The sequence below is a fragment of the Apteryx mantelli genome, chromosome 1 (genome assembly GCF_036417845.1).
Source record: "Apteryx mantelli isolate bAptMan1 chromosome 1, bAptMan1.hap1, whole genome shotgun sequence".
NCBI lineage: Eukaryota > Metazoa > Chordata > Aves > Apterygiformes > Apterygidae > Apteryx > Apteryx mantelli.
This window is the reverse complement of record NC_089978.1, coordinates 186459533-186479348: the sequence shown is the minus strand read 5'-3', so window position 1 is coordinate 186479348 and position 19816 is coordinate 186459533.

Here is a 19816-nt window from a genome sequence, read left to right as displayed (position 1 = left end):
AAAAAAGAAAAGGAAAGGAAAGGAAAGGAAAGGAAAGGAAAGGAAAGGAAAGGAAAGGAAAGGAAAGGAAAGGAAAGGAAAGGAAAGGAAAGGAAAGGAAAGGAAAGGAAAAAAAGAAAAGGAAAGGAAAGGAAAGGAAAGGAAAGGAAAGGAAAGGAAAGGAAAGGAAAGGAGAAAGATAAAATGAAAAAAACATAACAGAGTTGGAGAATAACATTAGAGTTCCTAAATGCCACATTGATGTAAACTGTATATCCACAGTGTCTAGCACAATAGGGTCCCCCAGCCTGACTATTGCCTCTTCAGAGCACTGTGCTAAATACAGTCAGTAAAAATAGACAGTAATAGTAAAGAAAAGTAGCTATAAGACGGGAATAAATACCAAAAGAAATTAAAGAAACTACGGTGTTTGTGATTTTCAGCTCTGAAAAGTTTTATAAGTGCAACAAAGCACTACCTACCACTAGATTAACATATTGTTTCCAGAGCTACCTCAGGCCTCTGCATGCTGACCTATGGGCAGATACCTACTCAAGTATCTTAATATCTTAATAGTAAAATTTGATTCCTGGTGTTCTTGATCATGATACATTTCTCATATTGTCTACTGAAAACAAGTGTAGCAGATGCTGTGGCTAACAAACTGCTCTTGGGTATACAAGTTTAACAGCAGAGATTTAAATGAAGTCTGGGCCCATGCTTCTGAAATTGGAATTTAGATGTCCGTTTCAATTTGAGTGTGTTTTGCAGGACTCTTAGTATTCACACCAAAACAGTGGTGGCTATCGCTTTCCTCCCTTTGATAATAATCTGATTCAAATCATTCCTCTTGCCTGTGTAGATGTGATTCCCCAGTGGCTCTCTGAAATGGACATGATATCTTTCAGAAGCTAAGCCAGTAATTTAAATATTTCTTCCGAAATTTTCATAGGGAATAATAGCATATTTTTCAACATTCTAGAAGATTTCTAGAAAACAAAGCACCCCTCTGGCTGATCAGGATGAAAGCCTGTTAGTGAAAAAAGCATATACATGTATATACATATATACAGTGTGGATCCTTGCAGTGGATGGGCTTAGACACGCAGTCCATCCAGTAGCTGGCACCTGGATCCCCAGTGTCCCCAGTTGCTGGCACTGGGGACAAACAAGCTTCTGAGGCCCACCACCCCAGGCCAGCTGCTGGTTCTCAGACCTGCACACATACACTACGGTTCCCTCCAATAATTGGCTTTAGACACTCAGTCTACCCATTACTGGCCTCTGGATCTCCTGGTCTCCTCATTGCCTCATGCAAACACGCACACACAGACAGTTCTCTCTGCCAGCTGGTCCAGGCCTTACCAGTAGTCAGCCCCCAGACTCTGTGGTCTCTCTGGTATCTGGCTTGGACTCTGCAGTACCTCCCAGTAGCCAACTCTCAGACCTGCTGCTCTCCCCAGTGTCCAGCCCAGACTTATAGTTGCTCTGACACCTGGCTCCCAAGCTGGGAGTCAGGCACACAGGTCCCCCTCCAGCTCTTCCCCAGCATCCCGTAAGGACCCAAGCCTGGGGCAGCGACCCATCAGCCTGGAGCACTCCGGAGAGTCTCTCCTGCTGTTTCCAGCCACGATGCCCCTGGCCACGGGACCGACAACCTCTTGGGCAGCCCGGGCAGAGGTCAGCTTGGGGGCTCATGTCCCTGTCTGGGTGTTGGGGTCTTCCTGCCTGCCCCCGAGCCACTGAACTCCTCTGCAGCTGCAAGAGGAGCCTTTAATTGCACAGCTTTGCAGGATTCATGTCACATGACCTTGTTTCTGTATTTAGGAAGTGAAATGATTACTAGTAAAATATACACTATATATAAAAGCAGTGTTTTAAAGCCAGCTGCATGTCATCTAGCTATATGTGCAATTATACATCTAAATATGAGTTAGTCTAAATACGAGTTAGTCACTCAAATTAGTCAACTTCTTGCAGGAGCACTACAGAGAAATAGGAACTGAGAGCTGTAATGAGAGCTGAGTAGTTCACTCCAGCAGGGTCCTTCCCTCCAAACAGAAGTCATTCTGTAACAAGGCCAATGACCCGCCTCAACATCATCTCACGTTGCTCTCTTTTAAAGCCAAATGGACATAAAAAGTGTATGAATCACGACTCCATATGTCAACATCATTTTGTCTATTTACAAAAACATACTTTTTCATGTTATTATCAAAGGGAATACATATATTTTTGTTTGTTTGTTTGTTTGTTTGTTTGTTTTGCTCAGTTTCCATGTTTTCTAACAGACTTCAAAGTATAAAGTCTAGTTCACACAATAAAGAAACATGGAAGGAATAACACTAATGTCATGTACTTCAGCTTGCCTGCTTTATGAAGTGTTCATCTAGATGTAAATAAATTAGACACCACTAAAATATATCATTCATTGCAGTTTTTCACAACTGGATAATTCTGTTTATTGTAACAGAATGCACCATTATAAAATAAAAGTGACACAGTGGAGAACTGGCTCAATAGTGGCTGGTTTATAATGGAAATATGAAGGTAGCAAGGTCTGTTAACATTCCTCCTTCCCTTTTGTTTAAAATTAAAGGAGATATTAGAAGCTGGGACACAAACCAGTCTCCTTTATGGCTTATAGCGTCCCTTTTAAATATATTATCCTGGCAACATAGCCATTGATTTTGCTATTATTTTGTATACCAAACCATATTCAGTTTCATTGTGTTATGGAATAGTATTGCTCTTTTGTATATTAACATCTTTTCTGATGTACCAAGAGTCTGTAAAGTCCACATTCATAAAACATAAAAAGTGAAAGACAGACACTACATAAAAAGTCCCGATAGTGGTGGAAGCTTTATAATTTTTTTAATTGAGTCTTGAAATTGAACTGAGGGTCCAGATGATGATAAGAACTTATTTTCATTTCATTTGAATTTCTTCAGAGATTTTGAGATTTGACCTTCAAGTCCACTACAAACCCATCAAATGATTTACTCTGCAGTTCTATTTGAAACAAATTATTCCACTTCATCTCACAAGCAACACAGAGAAGAGCAGATGGACCTGCTTTGGAATGATTGAGGTGTTAGCGAACTGAAAGGTAATTAAGGAAATACACTGGTTAAACAAGCCTGTGAAAGTCAGAAAGCATTCCGGCATAAAGTAAAAGGTCAAATTACTGTCTATTTGATAAATATGTGATAGCTAATAAATGTCTAATAGCCCTGAAAGGGAAATAGTAATATTCCTTTTCTTCCCTTCTCTTTTGATTTTATGCAGTAATCACTGAAAGATTGAATAACAAATTTACCTCCTGTGTAAGTTCTGTGTAGTACAGCACATATGACCAAAATATCAAAAGAAGTCTCCAGTTTTCTTCAAAGCATAATTTGTTCCTGCATAGCTACTTCCATCTGTAGATGACTCATGACTGAAGGCCCATGTATCTGTCTCTGCAGCACTAATTATGCTCATTAGAGGTGTGTGCACTGGAGTTAAATGTTGATTCCAGTTTTAAAGCTGTTCCTTAAACTGTGTGGTTAATAACACAACTCTGCCGATGTTAATACAAGTTCTGCTGGGATCAATGCACTTAGAATGGGGTGCAACAAAACTTTCAAAAAGTGAACATTCTAATCTAAACTGGGCAATTAACCTTTCTCTATAATCTGTGGAAGAGCACTACTTACAAAGAGTAATTTTCCCAGCTATTTTGGATGACCCAGCTTTCTGAGGTGCTTTTGTTTGGCTGCCTTCTCCTGGGTCTGCCTCTCTTGCTGACCACAGCTATTCTCTCCCACTGACCGCTATCAATACCCTGGGGAACACGGGCTGTCTTGGTGTGCCAGGTACTCCCTCTCCCTAGAAGCACAGCACAGAGCAATGGCTCAGCCATTGGCCTCTACTAATTGCTCCAGAGTCCATTTCAAATCCCAGTCTTCCAGGCACTCAGTCTTGATTAGCCAACTAGCTTAATTCAGTGCTAGATCTGTTGCTCAGATCTCTAGACTTATCAGGCAGAGCAGTCCAGAAGACAGAAAGTGTAATATTGTGTATGGTTGACCAAACACATGTGAAAGTCTGACTGTCCAGTAGTCTTAAGTCAATTAATTCAGATTATGAATCTCTATTATATTGATTAAGCTCTATTGTATCATGCATTGTCCTATTAACTATCAATCTGTACATGCTTTTAATCTGTTAATCTCACTTAACCATACACACACAAACATTAACAATTAGCAGCACAATATGTTTAGTTCATGCACTGTATTTTTAAAGCCATATATGCACATTTCTGATTCTACATTCCTTTCCACCTATAATATTACAGCATAGGTGTCAGAGTAGACTTTTGTCAGACCTTTGATGGACTGCAGGCATCTTGCTTTTTAGTCTGTTATCAGCCTGCTTGTCAGTCACACTCTCAGGTTCTTCATTATGTCATTTGCACAGCTACATTAATTAGATTTCTTATATTTCCAGCTTTCATATCGTTGCTTTAGCTTTCACTTATCTCTCCTCACCAGCTACAGAGGGAGCTGGATGACTGCTTCAGACTAGATACTTAGCTTTTAAGGATCTAAACTTGGAAGAGCATACTTCACACCCCTAATACTTTTGATGCCCAAATTGAGACTCTGTAAGGAAGGCTTGATTTTCAAAAAAGGCAGAGTCTCCATCTTCTGAATATCAGGCCAAGTTAAATTACGCACTCAGAATTGAAGTGCTCAAAATCACCAAATGCTTTTGACAGCATTGATTAATGAAATACAGATTCAAAGACATTCTCTGTGCATAAAATAGAGAGCACTCTTTCAACTGGTGCTATCTTCAAAACTTATATAAACATTAATCATTCTTGTTGTGATCTGACATACTCTGTATTTTACTTTCCATCTAGAAATGCTCCCCTCTGCCCAAAGTGTCTGAGCCCTCATGAAACCACCACTAGTTTAGTTGCATATTCACATGCACATACATATCTATAGAACATATACTACAAAGACAACAGTGAGTTCTAACACACAAGACTCTGTTCTTCTCAGGATATCAGCTGTTACTCTTGGTTGTGCTGGAGGATTAATTGTATCCTCTACAAAGGTCAATGTAGCAGGCAAAGATTGCAAAGAAACTACTTTAGAGATGGCTATCTCCTGGATAAATTAACTGGTGCTTTATCTTGATTATGGTTTATTCTATATTCCAAAGAAGCTTAAGTAGGTGAAACCTACAGTCAATAAATACAAATTACTCAGCTTTCATTGAAAACTGATCTCCTCCACCAGGGAAATCTATGGTAGACCTGTTCCTTAAGCACAATGAAAATGTTTCACTTCATAGTGCAGACAAACAGTGCCTAAGTTTTGTACTTCGTCAGGTTGGACAACTATTGCAGTGAAACAACTCATGCTCCTAAACCACTGATTATGCTTTGTTCTTTTTATTGTATCTGGATATACATACTGAAATAAATGAGTAGGATCACTGGTACTTTTTTTTTTCCTTGACTTTAAATAAAAGTATGCACAGATCTATGTTCTTCTAAATCTAAAATAAAACACAACTAGAGCCAGGAAGAGACAGGGATATTTGTCTCAAAGGAATGAACTCTCTCTCTCTCTCTCTCTCTCTCTTTTTTTTTTTTTTTTTTTTTAATGCTTTGGCAAAGTGATGGCAGGATATCATTATGTGAACAAACATGTTCTAAGAAAGTGAGGTGAAGTGTCTGCCCCGTGCTTTTGAAATTCTTGTACTAAGTAGTACTTATATTGTGAAGAAGAAGTAAGAAGTGTTTTTCTGCAGAACATGTCAAAATAGTTCCATGGTATTCAGGTTTGGGCAAGATATTCTTATCCACCACCACCGTAGTAACAATGTATTTGTAGTAGTTATTATTATCGTTATTACTAAAGAAGAAAAGTGAGGAGAGAAAAAGGAATAAAGCCCTCTCCAGGACCTAGCTGATAGGGAAAAACAACAATAATATTTAATTACAGGATCTCAGCAAATCATACTCTAAATATATCATTGGGAGTGTCAGACAAGCTATATGGGCTATATATGTGACTGGTCAAAGGGAAAATAAGGTGTCTTCCCAGGCAATAGGACAGAAACTACCACAAAGAAGATTTTGTCAGACGATAGAGAACAACAAGCTATTCTCTGCTACTGCATATCTGAACAATACTGGAGTAGTGTAGAACAATAATCCTGCTCCTTTTTGCTTGATTTATAACCTCATAAAACATAGGTTCAAATAGGCTAGCAAGCCAGAGAGTTGCCATCAAAGGTCTATTAGTTTTTACTCATAAAGTAATTTAAATCATTAATATCAAAGCACTTGAGCAAAATATTACAACAAAAAATCCATCTTGGATGATGACTGTATTAATAAAGAATCTAGTTTTAATTCTCTTATGAAACAACACAAAACAAGAAGCAGATCTCGGTATACCAGCTACCTAAAACAATTCTTTCACTGACAACCTGGAATGGAAGGGTTTATTATTACTGCAAGAGGTATTTCAGAAGATCGAAGAAAAGTGTGTTTATCAGAAAGAATATTTTTGAGAGAATAGAATTTAGTACTTTAAACTATGTTAAGAAATCCAATAATAAAAATCAGTCAGTTCTACTCCAAATCCACGACATCAGTGAGGCGCAGTAATGAATACAGATTGATGCCCAAGCATGCCTTCAGAAAAATTACCCATGTCTCTGGAGTAGGAAGCTTGAGTCAATATTCTTAGAAAACATTGAGGTTGCATCTTAGAAAACTGAGAGGTTAAGGAAATGACATCAAAAGCAAGATGGAAATATTCAAAAAATAGCTGAAAGCTGGGGAACTTAAAACAGCTATACAAAAATAACACATCACTGCAGTCTCAGAAAAATAGTAAATGATATCAGATATACAGGTGGAACAGACTCCTGGAAACCAATCAAAACTGATTGTTATCAAAAAAAAAAAAAAAAAAAAAAACAAAAAACAAAACCCCACTATGGAAGATTAGTAAAAAACATGCACATTGCTTTAGGGCTTAGACTTCATGTTCTAGAGAAAAAATCTGATATAGTCCGATTAAACACACTAATTACATTGCATAAATTAAAGAAGCTGAAAAAAATATTCAGCAACAGAATTAGGGAAGAGAACGCTGAAACAATACATGAAGACTGGATGTATCTTGTATACTAGATACATGTAACATCTCCACACAATCTTCTCAGGAGAAACCGCATAGCAGAACAATGTTAGTTGCAAAAAAAAAGCTTAGGTCATCAGGAATTTTCTAGCTATTGACTGATCATGTTTCCTAGCTATATATAACTCTAATGGATGAGAGACTTGGATGAACTGGGGTACTTATAGCTGTTTTCTGGTTTTCTTTATTTATTTTGTTTGCTTGTTTCTATGTCCTTTTAAAATTCTGATTTAAATTGCATAAATACTGCAGAAAACAGAACCTGATTACCAGGACTGAGTAGCTGAGTGTTCTAACTGTGTTGTTTGCTATCCTCATGACCCTAAAACTATGGCTCCATTATAGACCAGCTTCAATAGAAGTAAAAAGCATGTCCTGTCGGGGTGAAAATGCTAGTGGGTTTAAGTGCCTTCCTGAAATGTGGTAACTGAGAGATCCCAGAGTTTACAGGTTCCCTTCCAGAGCAACACTGTTGGTCATAGAACTATTATGGCAGAAGTGGATTCCCCTTTCTTTCCTGTCAATTGCTTTGAAAAAATGCCACATGTGCTCTCAAAATGTTTAAGACTCTGGGTTATTCTGAGGTCTTACAGATATGTAAGAATGGAAGTAGACACCTACTTAAGCATTGTAGTGGAGCCAAAGCAGGTGACAGGTGCATATCTTCCCATACCAAATGTGTCTAAATATGCATGCCCTTAACATTAGAAACTTACAGAATGTTCAGGCTGACAAGAGAGATGCTCAGTGTGAAAAGGTAGTTAGATTGTCTAGCAGCACTGTGAAGGAGACACCTAATTCTACCTAAGTCCCAAGATAAGAACACTGGTGTTTGGAGCTCGCCCAGATTTATCTTTCACTGCATCTAACTCTAAGTGAATCAGGAAGGACATTTTATTGAGACTATAAAATATATCACTCTGTATCAGTGGTTATTGAATTGTTTGGGAAAATAAAGAAATTTAAGAAAAAAACTCTGGTCAAAATAAGTTAGAATTGATTCTTCCACATAGACTCCTTCACAAGAGGGCTTCCTGTTGGGTGAAGAGGCACGCAGTCTTGTTGAGTTATAGGTACATTGGGCCTGTGCTGGAGATGCCCAAATTTCATTGTCAAAACATTCAGAACTATTGTCCACAAAGAAGTGTAAACTTGGCAGAGCTTGACTGGATTGCTTGTCTCTGTGGGATTACTCTTATTAGCAGAAACTCAAATTCTTCATAATCATGTTATTTCTCTCACCAAGGCAGGAGAAATGACAGTCAAAATCTTTTAGTCTGAGAGTGAAATATCCTTTGACTTGTGTTCTTCCGTCTTTCTTTGTTTGTTCTATTCCTGTCCCCTACCATGGTTCTTGAATAAATTGTGCTAATTAAAACCTCATCATGTTAGTCTGGACACAGAATTTATCACTGCCCACTTGTTATCATTTTTCTGCATTGAACTATTCATATTTTAAGGACTGTGTATATGTTACATCATTGCAATAGCATCTGACATTTCTACTCAGACACTTAAGACGGAAATAAACTGTGCTTTGTTTTATGAGTAGGGGACACTTTGAATGCATAAGTTTTGCAGATATTCTTAAGTGGAAGCTATGAAAAATTAGTTGAAGCAGAATGACATTAAAAGAATGAAGTGCAGCACAATATGTCAAATGTTTACTGGGAAAAAGCAGTGAAAGCAGCATAGCATCTATCTCACATTTGGAGTTAGAATACCATTGGTATTCCTGTTGAGAGGAACATATTGAGACATAGTTATAAAAGCCTATCAAGGGAGGAAAAAAAAAGAAAAAAAGAAAAAGAAAGGATACACTGAAATGTGAAAAAGAAGTCAGTCTGGAAAGAAATATTCTGCACAACAGCTGTTAGTAAAAAAAAATAAAGTGTATTTAGAAGCTTACGTCATGTAATACAGCTGCTACTTTTAATATTGTGATCATGGTAAATTTTCCAGAATTACCACAATTAAGCAAAATAGTACACTTGTTTATGCTAAAACTGAGAGGAACAAGCCTTTGGTCTTAAAGAACCTTGAGCTCCAGACTATTGCTTTCTACAGGGGTGGCTGTAACCTTGAGGTTAGCAAGGAGGTTGAAGTGTCTGCTTTAAAGCCCTCCCTGTTGTGTTACATCTCACGTGCAGATGCAATGCCTGAGTGGGAGGGTGTATGCTAGGGCAAGGTTGTGCAGGACTACAGCTGGTTTGGCTGACCCCATAGAGAAGCAATGGCTCTATGTAGCAGTCAGGCTTGCAGAGATACCTGTGCCTCAAAGAAGAGTGGAGACAGAGGCACAGGATCCAGGACCACTGTGGTGGGAGTGGAGGTCTTTTACCTCCCCATTACAGTTCTGTATCATAATTTATAAGCACTTACGTCATCTGTTATATCATCTCTTTTCCCAGCTTCCTGATCACCATGACTTTTAGAGCATGTCGAATCGGACAGAGGCAGGTAAGAATCTTGAATGCAATTGCCCTCTTTTTTGACATTCTTAGGCCTTTATGGGCAACATGTAGCCGATCACAATCATACAGCTATCCCGAGAAGGCACCGACACTTTGTGGGAAGAAATTGCCCCTGACTGAAATCACTGTAGGATGCATTTGCCTCAGTTGTGCTGATTATGTCATGTAGTGATAACTTTGCTTTTCTTGGGCAGTTGGGATTTTTCAGGAAGCTTGGTCAGTATCTGTGGCCTCTGACTGATGATTATTATTAAATCCAAAGTTATCTCATTCAGATGGGGCAAGATGAGTTTTGCTGAATATGTTATTCTTCAACATTTCCATTTTTCATTAAATATTTTGCCATGTTTCATTACAGATATTCAACATCTTCTATTCTCAATTCCAGCTTTGAGAGCTGACCATACTGCTCATCAAAAGATGTTATTTAATGAACTTTCACTTATTCAGTTGGTAGCTGTTCATCTTGTCTTCTTTTCTTTTTTTTCCCCCTATATATAGCATACCTGTTATTAATATTGCTCAGCATTATCAGTCACCTTTGGTCTGCTAAAATTTGATAATTTATCTAAAAATTTTCATTTGGGATGTCCAGCTTAGGCTGATCTTTCACTATTATTGTTAATATTTCAATCACAACAATTCAAATGTTTTTGAAACATTATTATGTCTACTTTTTGGTAAACTTTTCTCCAATGATTTTTCAATATTTTAAAATAAAGTTTTGCAGAAGACTATTTTTATCAGAAATATACCTTCTGCCTTTCCCCATGAAAATCTACCTACAGCCAAGTTAAATGCTTCTCAAAAGTGAGAATCTGCACACTCTGTCCTCATGAGCACATGCAGCCTCAGAGGAGAAAGAGATTGGACAGGATTTTCCAGCAAATGCATCTCTATAGTATAATGGCTCTGGATCTATGACCAGGTCACTGAACTGAAGGCAAACAGCTTTTCTATCCTGTACTGTCATTGATTCATTTGCCAGTGCCCAGCTGGTGTGAGAAGGAAGGATGAACAATTTGAATACAGCCAAAAGAAAGGCCAGAGGATGATCACATTGCATTGGCGTGTAAACTGCAATTGTAACCTCAGTGGAGTCAAGAAGGGGAAGGAAAGTTATGGACAGGATATTGGGACAGACTGGGTCAGGAGGGCAAAACTGGAGATTGTGCTAGGTGAATCTGTAGCCACATTGTGTTTTCAAACTAAGTCTAATTTTCATCTTTAAAATATTCTGAAAGTGATTTCAATATTAATACACTAAATTACTTCTTTTCCACTTGTGTAACAGGTTCTCAATTCTTCTTTCACCAAAGCATATTCGTCTCACAACTTTAGCAGTCTTGAAGTGAGGTGCTTGTTCTAACTTTTATAGTCAACATTTTATAGTTTCTCTTTGCTGTTAATGGAGAAAGTGGCACTTTGTGAGGGTAATTTATACAGTCCTAATCTGGGTGACTAAGAAATGTGGGTTGAATTGCCTTTTGGGGGTTTCTCTCACCTTTGACTGCAGAAAGATCTTAGATTACGTATTGAGATCACATGCCTAATTCATAGATGGTTAAAAGAGATTAATTCCATTCCTATTGCTATTTTTTTTTGTGTAGATCTGCAAAGTCTTTCAGGTATGAGATCTGGAGCATGGTCAGGAGGAAATCTTTGCTTTCTTTTAGGATATTGTGTAGGAAAATCCATCCCTTCCTGGACGACCCAAGTACCAAATTTTCCATGCTGCTGCATTATGTCACTTGCATCCAGCAGATACACCAGCAAAGGCCCTGACTTCCTGCACAGCAAGGCAATGGTGGATACTCAGAATCAGAAAGTAGCTGCTCTCCTTTGGTGCAGACATGAGACAAAGAAAGAAATGCTGGTTTACAGCTATCTGAGGATCCTAGTCTTTCTTTTTATGATATGTTCATATTTTGCATTAAGGTTTCCTCCCTTTCTCCTGTGGAACATGCACTCAACTACTGTGATATGCAGGTTTAACAGAAAACCTAGGGGCTTAGGAAAGAAGTTTAGAACCCAACCAGTCTATCTGCGGCTAGAAAACATTACTTGTCAATAATTTTGATTTTTTTTTCATATGTTTAGGGCCATGATACCTCTTTAATGGATGCACTTGGCAGGAGCAATCCTTTATAATACTCTAAAAGCAGACATAAGTAAAACAACCCAAACCACATCCATTGTTAATAATTGATGTTCATTCAACATTGGCAAGCATTGATTATAGGCTTAAAAGGAAGTTCTTTGCAAGTATTGATTTGGATGCTTTTGACTTGAAACTGAAAGCTGCATGCACTTAATGGAAGTTGGTCACATTTCTTAAAAAATTAAGCAGTCATTAAGTTTATGTGATTCACTACCCTGTTTTTTGTAGGATAGATTGTATGTCCTTGAGGAAATGTCAAAAATGTGTTAAATTTTGCAACTTTTAAAAATAGACTAGCATAATAAATAGCCATGAAAACTTACAATAGGTTCTGAAGTTCTGTTTGCTGTATGTTGGGAAAGATAGATGATTTGTTGAATTTGTTTTTTCAAAAAAAAAAAGAGCGAGAGAGAGAGAAAGTTGTTACTTAGTACTGAATTTTCAATAGATGTTTCTGCTGTTGATTCTGCTGCTTACTCTGTATACCAGTGTCACAGCTGGACTGAATTGTTTTAGATTCATTTGTATCCTTGACTGAAAAATACAGAGTTACAGACAAGCCTAAAGATAGGAAAAATACACAGCTTGATGAAGCATTTACATAATTTGTATTACTTTCTTGGAGAGCAGTGCCTGATTGGAGGTGAACTGTAGGTTTTGGAGATGATTCTGTTTCCATGAAATGTCTAAAATAAGAAAAAAAATTCACTTGCCATAAAGCAGTTCTTTAAGAAGCTTCTTTTTCTGCCAGTTTCAGTAGTACTGATGAGTTTTCTTAAGGACGACCTCCACTTCCACCTCTAAAGTAGTACTGAAAAATGTTAATTAAATCTGAAGGTAGACTAATCTTTACTATTGACTTGAAACTTGCTAATAGGGAAATGACCATGGCTGAACATAATGTGACTTGATGGCTTATTTGTACTGAATTTCTTTTTAGAATATATCTAAAAAGATTGCAAGAACATATACAAACTTTTAAGTGGTTCAGATACTAACAGGAACCAATCAAAGCACGTTTGCCATTGTAATTAATCATTAAATCCTTCTGTATTCAGTTAAATGAGATTTTCAAAAGGAATTTTGACAAATAGAGTATGACTTTTCTTCTGGTTAATATATACTGATAAAGAGCTAGATAAAGGCTGTATTTATTTAAAAGGCCAAAGACAGAAAACTGGAATTAATAATTTGAAAAATGTGTCTCACAAAAGGAGTGGAAACCTGGTAACATGTAACCAGCCCATAACATGGTCCATATATGATCAGAAACATTTAGGACCTGATTTACAGTAAGGCTAAGAACTAACACTTGAAATCAAAATGAGTTTGAAGCATTCATTTTAATTATACAGTGCTTCTGAAAGGCTAATTGCTTTAAGAAAGTACTCACACTTAACAGGCAAACTTTCTAAAAAAGCTGGCTTCATCCTTTCCATATCTTAGTTCTTCAGTTGTAAACAGGAATAATATCTGCACCTAATCTTACAAAGTAAATGCATTTTGTGCATAAGGATGTGGTTGCTATGGGAGAGATCACCATAGAAATCTTCAATCCCCACTCCAAAAACTTTCTAAAACAAATTCTTCAAAATGAAATCACTGAGTGGAACAGGAGTCACATTAAATAATAATAGTTTCAGATGACGTAATTCAAAAATCCCATTTGTACAGGGCAGGAGGTGGGGAGGATCCATTGTAGTATCACAAACAGGTCATTTATGGCATTCCTTAATTTTGGCTGTATGCCTTAATATTCTTTCAAATTTAAAGTCTTCTAATACCGATTATAAATAAAATCAAGTATATAATATGCAACTAAATAGAGTGAATGTACTTGTTGAGTTCAGGTCTCCAGACCTTTTAGACTTGCTTTTTACCTCTGCTGTAACCATCCCTGTTCTCATTAAAATAATTACACTGTAAATGACTGGACTAAATCTGAAAACAAATTGCATGGCTAATTGTTTTCCAACAATAATGGCATGACTAAATAGATCGTTCTGTATGTACACAGAGTTATTTTTGTCCTCCTATTTAGATACACAATATTTGTTTCTTAGCAAGTCCCTAGGGTTTTGAACAATATTTGTTTTCTCCCATTTGTTATTACAATGGAATATTTGTGATGCAATAAAGCCTTTTGGTCTCAGCTAATAATGGCAACACCATTGTGTTAAACACGTATATTAGGAAAATAGGCAAGAATTTAAAATTTGCGAACAAGATGAGAAACTGCACTAACAATGAAGAAGAAAATAACAGTTGATAATGAAGAACTCAACATCATCACAGTTTAAAATTCATCTAATTTTCAAAATTTAAATACAAAAACGTGCAAAGAAACACACAACAATAGCAAAAAAAACCCCATATAACATACCACTACTATATCTGTTTACAAGAAGCTTACTTTGCTATTTGGATCATGGGACTTCTGCCTAAGGGCTCAAAATGCTCCTCGCAGAGTTTTTCTAAGAATCAGTTCTAATGAATTTCCCATCTGCAGTTTCAAATGTCTACATGTGCTAGAAATGCTGAGCCAATGGGTCCATAAAAGAGAATAAAAACCTCAGTTCCCATTACTGTCTTGCAGGGTGATTGCAAGTAGGCACAAGTAGGAGGAACCATGCAGTGTGTACAGCTTATTTTCTCCCCATTCTTTACCCCAGAGCAAGGAGTCCTGCAGGGCAACAGAATAGGCACTAGACTGGTCCTCATTTACTGAACAGAGACTTGAACTGGTGCAAATAATGTCATAGGCTTCACCTCCTGAGATTAGTATATGTTAGCTCAGTCCCCCCTGCAACCTGCTATGAATGTCACCAGCTGTGCATAGCCCTGGGGTACAACTCTTTCTTAATCTTTTCAACACAATTTGCTTAGGACAATATTGAAAACAACATTCATAAAATCCTGAAACCTTGTTTGCAGAGGCCATGGGGTAAGTAAAAAAAGAAATAAGGAGCTCTACCCCTGCCATAGGCTTCTGAAGGATTGCTTTCCTAGAGGACATTTCCATGTAAATGCTAATGCACTGAAAATCTGGCCTGTGTGCCCACAGGCTAAGAATGAAGTAGACTAGAGAAGATTGCTTACAAAGAATTCCTCTTCTTCTTCCTCTGTTCCTTTGATTACCTTGAAAGATTGATTATGCAAGCCGGACACAGCTGGACTTAGTCAAATATAACATTTATGCACAACATAATCTTTCAGCTTGCCTTCATCTTCAGCGCTTCAGAAATGACCTGCAATGGCCTTGCTATTTTACAAATAGGCCATGGTCTCGCATAGGCTGGCACTGCCAATATGTTTCTGAAACAGTGCTGAGTTCAAGAAGTGGACATATCATTAGCAAGTTTTATGTATTTAAATAATCAAAACAACAACAGGTAATCATGGAATAAAAAAAAAAGTAGAGAAATGATACTCTTAAGTGAAATAAAAATGTAAAAAATATGCCTGTCCCCTAGTTAGTCATCTTTATCTCTTTCGTTTCATTCTCTCCCATAGAACCTATAAATAACCTTTAAAGTTTTGCATCTAACAGCAAAAATTCACAGATTGCAGACAAGCATTCTCAGTTCTATGGATTTGAAGGGTCTAAGATGCACCTGTGTGGTGCAGTCTAGGGCAGAGGGCTGCATGTCTGCTTTTCCTGGCTGAATACAGGTAACTTTCAAACTGGAAGCCACATAAGATGGCTCTGATTTTGAGTTAATACACTCAGGTAGTTATAAACTGACCGGATGGGAGAAGTAAAGGGGAAGAAAGTGCAGGGTCATGTAGTCATGGACATGCTGACATGTGGGATCACATGAAGTGCAGATAGAGGTGTGTGTAAGGAAAAGACAGACACAGCAGGCCTCCCATTAGCAATTCCATAGAAGATCTGCCCCTGCCGCCTTATCTTTCAGCATGTTTGATTAACTGAGTTAAACAGTCTTCCAATCTTCATACTCCTTCCAGGTTCAGAGAATCTGATTCAGATCAAGACAAAGAAAATGCTGCATTGTCTTCATCCGTCCATACAGCAATGCTCCTGTTTATCATCTGCAAAGACTTAGTTTCATGTTAGGAGTAAGTCTATCCAAATAGGTCAACCTGCAATTTTACACTCCTGTCGCAGAGGAGTGATGCACTTCACTCTTAAGAGGGAAGCAGCACTATGTTTATTGTGATAAGATAGTGACTTAACAAAGTTCAGTCGTAAATAAGAATGATTTAACGAGGTTCAATTGGCAAGATTCTCTCAGTTATTTACTGCATGAAGGACAGCGTCAGATGCACACACAACGGAGACCCTCCTGTTGAGTCACGAGGTTCAGAAAGGACCCCCTTACTTTCTAAACTTCTGAGAGGAGCCTAGGTGTGGCTGGATCCAATCTTAGTCCCAGACTTGGTCTACAGTTCATGTCTAAAGGATTATGTGCACAATTAATCAGAGATATAACTTAGCAAAGTTTCACCAAGTTCACAAAAGTTCAGCATGCTATTAATCACTTACTGAGGATCTGTCACAGGTAAGGAATCTCTCAACCTCAAGGAGTAACCTTGAGAGGCGTCCCTGCTCAAGGGGAGGTTCTGCAGTGCAGCCCACTGCCATGCAGGAGAGCTCAATGGGCTCTGGGCTGCCCCCTATTTATGGGGGGGAGATGATTGACTCATAGTCATATTTGCATGCTAGACGGGTCTTAGTTGGCGCATGCTCAATTAGCCTCTGTCTATGTGCTGTTTACAGGGAGGTCAGGTTGAGAGGGAGAGAGCACACTGGGGGGGGGGGGGGGAAGGAGCACACTGTCACATTCCACCCCGTGACTACAGTCAATCTATCTCACCCTTCACAGAGTGGTAACATGGTCACCTCTTGCCTCTGTGCTATAAATAGCATATTGATAATTGATGCGCTTACAGATCCTCGGCAAGTAAACAGTTTTAGCATGAAGTATTGCTATCAGTCATGTACTAACTTATAAGTTTTGGGTGGTGGAACAACTCCCAGTGGCAATTAGTCGTTGATCTTGACAATGATAATTGCATTGGTCTCAACAGTGACTTGCGTAGATGACTTTTCATTACTCAGAGTAAAGCTTTTGATACTTCTTTACTAAAAAGTAGTTACATGGAATACCTCCCACTACTGTATCTCCACACAAATGCATTTCTTTTCCAAAGTTCACATAATCACAGAATAGGTGAGGTTGGAAGAAACCTCTGGAGATCATCCTGTCCAACCTCCCTGCTAAGGCAGGGTCAGCTAGAGCAGATTGCTCAGGACCATGTCCAGGAAGGTTTTGAGTATCTCCAAGGGAGGAAACTCCACCATCTCTCCAATTTACAAGCACTTTCACAGTGAAAACGTGTTTTCTTGTGTTCAAGCAGAATATCCTGTGTTTCAGTTTGTGTTCAGTCCCGCTCATGCTGTTGCTGGTCACCACAGAGAAGAGTCTAGCCCCATCCTCTTTACATCCTCCCATCAGATATTTATACACATTTATAAGATCCCACCAAGCCTGCTCTTCTCCAGGCTAAACAGTCCCAGCTCTCTCAGGCTCTGCTTATATGAGAGATGCTTCAGTACCTTATTCATCTTAGCAGCCCTTTGCTGTATTTGCTCCAGTAAATCCATATCTCTCTTGTACTGGGGATCCGAGAACTGGACACAACATTCCAGATGTCATCTCAACAGTGCTGAATAAAGGGGAAGGATCACGTCCCTCAAATTGGGGGCTGGCAACGCTCATACTAAAGCAACCCAGGAGGCTGTTGGCCTTCTTTGCTGCAAGGGCACATTGCTGGCTCATGTTCAACATTTTGTCCACCAAGGCCCCCAGGGTCTCCTCTGCAAAGCTGCTGTCAAGCTGATTGGTCCCCAGCCTGTGCTGATTCCTGGGGTTATTCCTCGCCGGGGCAGGATGTTGCACTTCCCTTTATTGAACTTCATGATGTTCCCCCTGCTCCATTTCTCCAGCCTGTCAAGGTCCCTCTAAATAGCAGCACAACCATCTGGTATACCAGCCACTTCTCCCAGTTTTGTTTTGTATGCAGAGTTGCTGAGAGTGTATTCAGTCCCATCATCCAGGTCACTGGAGATGTTAAACAGTATTGACCCCAGTAGCAACCCTTGGGGGACAGCACTGGTGTGACTGGCCCCCAGCTGGACTTCATGTTGCTGATCATAACCCTCTGAGCCTGGCAGTGCGGACAATTTTCAATACACCTCAGTGTCCATTATCTAGCCCACACTCCATCAGCTTGTCTATGAGGATGCTATGGGAAACAGTACTGAAAGAACTACTGAAGTCTCGGTAAACAACATCCACTGCTCTTCCCTCATCCACCAAGACAGTTATCTCATCATAGAAGGCTGTCAGGTTGGTTAAGCACATTTTCCCCTTCATAAATCCATGCTGACTACTTCTGATCCCCTTCTGTCCTTCATGTGTCTGGAAATGGTATCCAGAATTAGTTGATCCATCACCTTCCCAGGGAAGGAGGTGAGGCTGACCGGCCTGTAGCTTCCCAGATCCTCCTTCTTGCCCTTTTTAAAAATAAAACCTTTGCTGTTTTTTACAAACCGGTATCCTAACTGAACACTAGCATGTTCGTACTTACATAGGCCCTATGAAGCAATCCTGGCCAGAATGCTGCATGTATCAGATTTCAGAACATTTTCCAACCCTGATATTCTTTTCATGTGTGTTTAGCCCAATAAGAAGAACCGATTAACCTTTTCAGACTGCATGAGATTTCATTAAATTGCTAAACTAATAATTGCACCTGTACTAGATTGGACTTTAGGGTAAACTTAACTGTTGGAGGACCTTGACCCTAAAGTCTTATCTATTTTCAATTCCAATTTAATGAGCACATTCAAACTTTATTGCTTAATTACATCACACATCAATGAATTTTGCATTTTGATTAGGTAATAATTGTATGTGATTCTCTGGATCATTTGAGGATATGCCCATGAAACATCTAAACCATGCTGATAAGTTCCAAGAAGGACAAAATATATGCTTTAGACTCTTTAAACTTACCACAATGGTGTTTGCATTTCATTTTATGACAACATAGGCACTGGTGTTGTTGTTTTCATCATTCTCTGCAATGAGCTTTATATTTCTAAAATGTTACTTCTGAAGTTATTGTGCATTATATCTCTCACTACGCATCAGTGACTGCAGTACAGCTGTATCACTCTGATACAAACTCATAAGAGGACAGGAAGATATTGGTCTCATATTTCTTCTGATGGTTTTGATTTTTTTGATCATATCTAGAAAAAAAAGGGTACTCAACCAACTTCTGTAGCCCTCTCATGCTGTCTGTTATCCTATTCTTAGCTGAGGGTCTACTTCCCTGCAGGTCCTGGCCATTATGTTTCTTTAAAAATGCATTCTTCCTGGAACTTTCTGTTCTTTTAAGGTTATTTGTTGTTTTACTCCCTCATTGTTTGTTTGACAGACAGTATGCAGAATGCCTCTGATGCATAACTTTTTAGCAAGAAACAGTGGAATCAAAACATTGTTCAATCAAACAATTTCTTAAATTTATTTGGATTTCTCTACCATAGAAACAGTCACAACTACAGATGAAACGTGAGATATATGGAACGTGGAACACCGCTATACAAAAAAGAGATGTCTTGGACAAAACTTATGCCCTGAAGAATACTCAGTGAACATTAGATACAGATGGTAGACTGTATCACACAATCAGCGCTGACATTCTCTTTTCATAAGGGCTACCTGCAGGAGCAGGTTAAGCACATGAGTATTTCCCACGAAGATCAAAATAGACAATCTTATTTCACATATAATTTTGAGTTTAAAAAAGCTGCGAGACCCACAAAAGACAGTCTAAACCATGTGGTATAATTGTCTATTACAGGAAAAATGGAATCTGAAGTACCATACTTTGCTTTAATGAGGACAAATATTTCTAGCCAACTAAACAAGCGTGGTTGCAATTTCGTA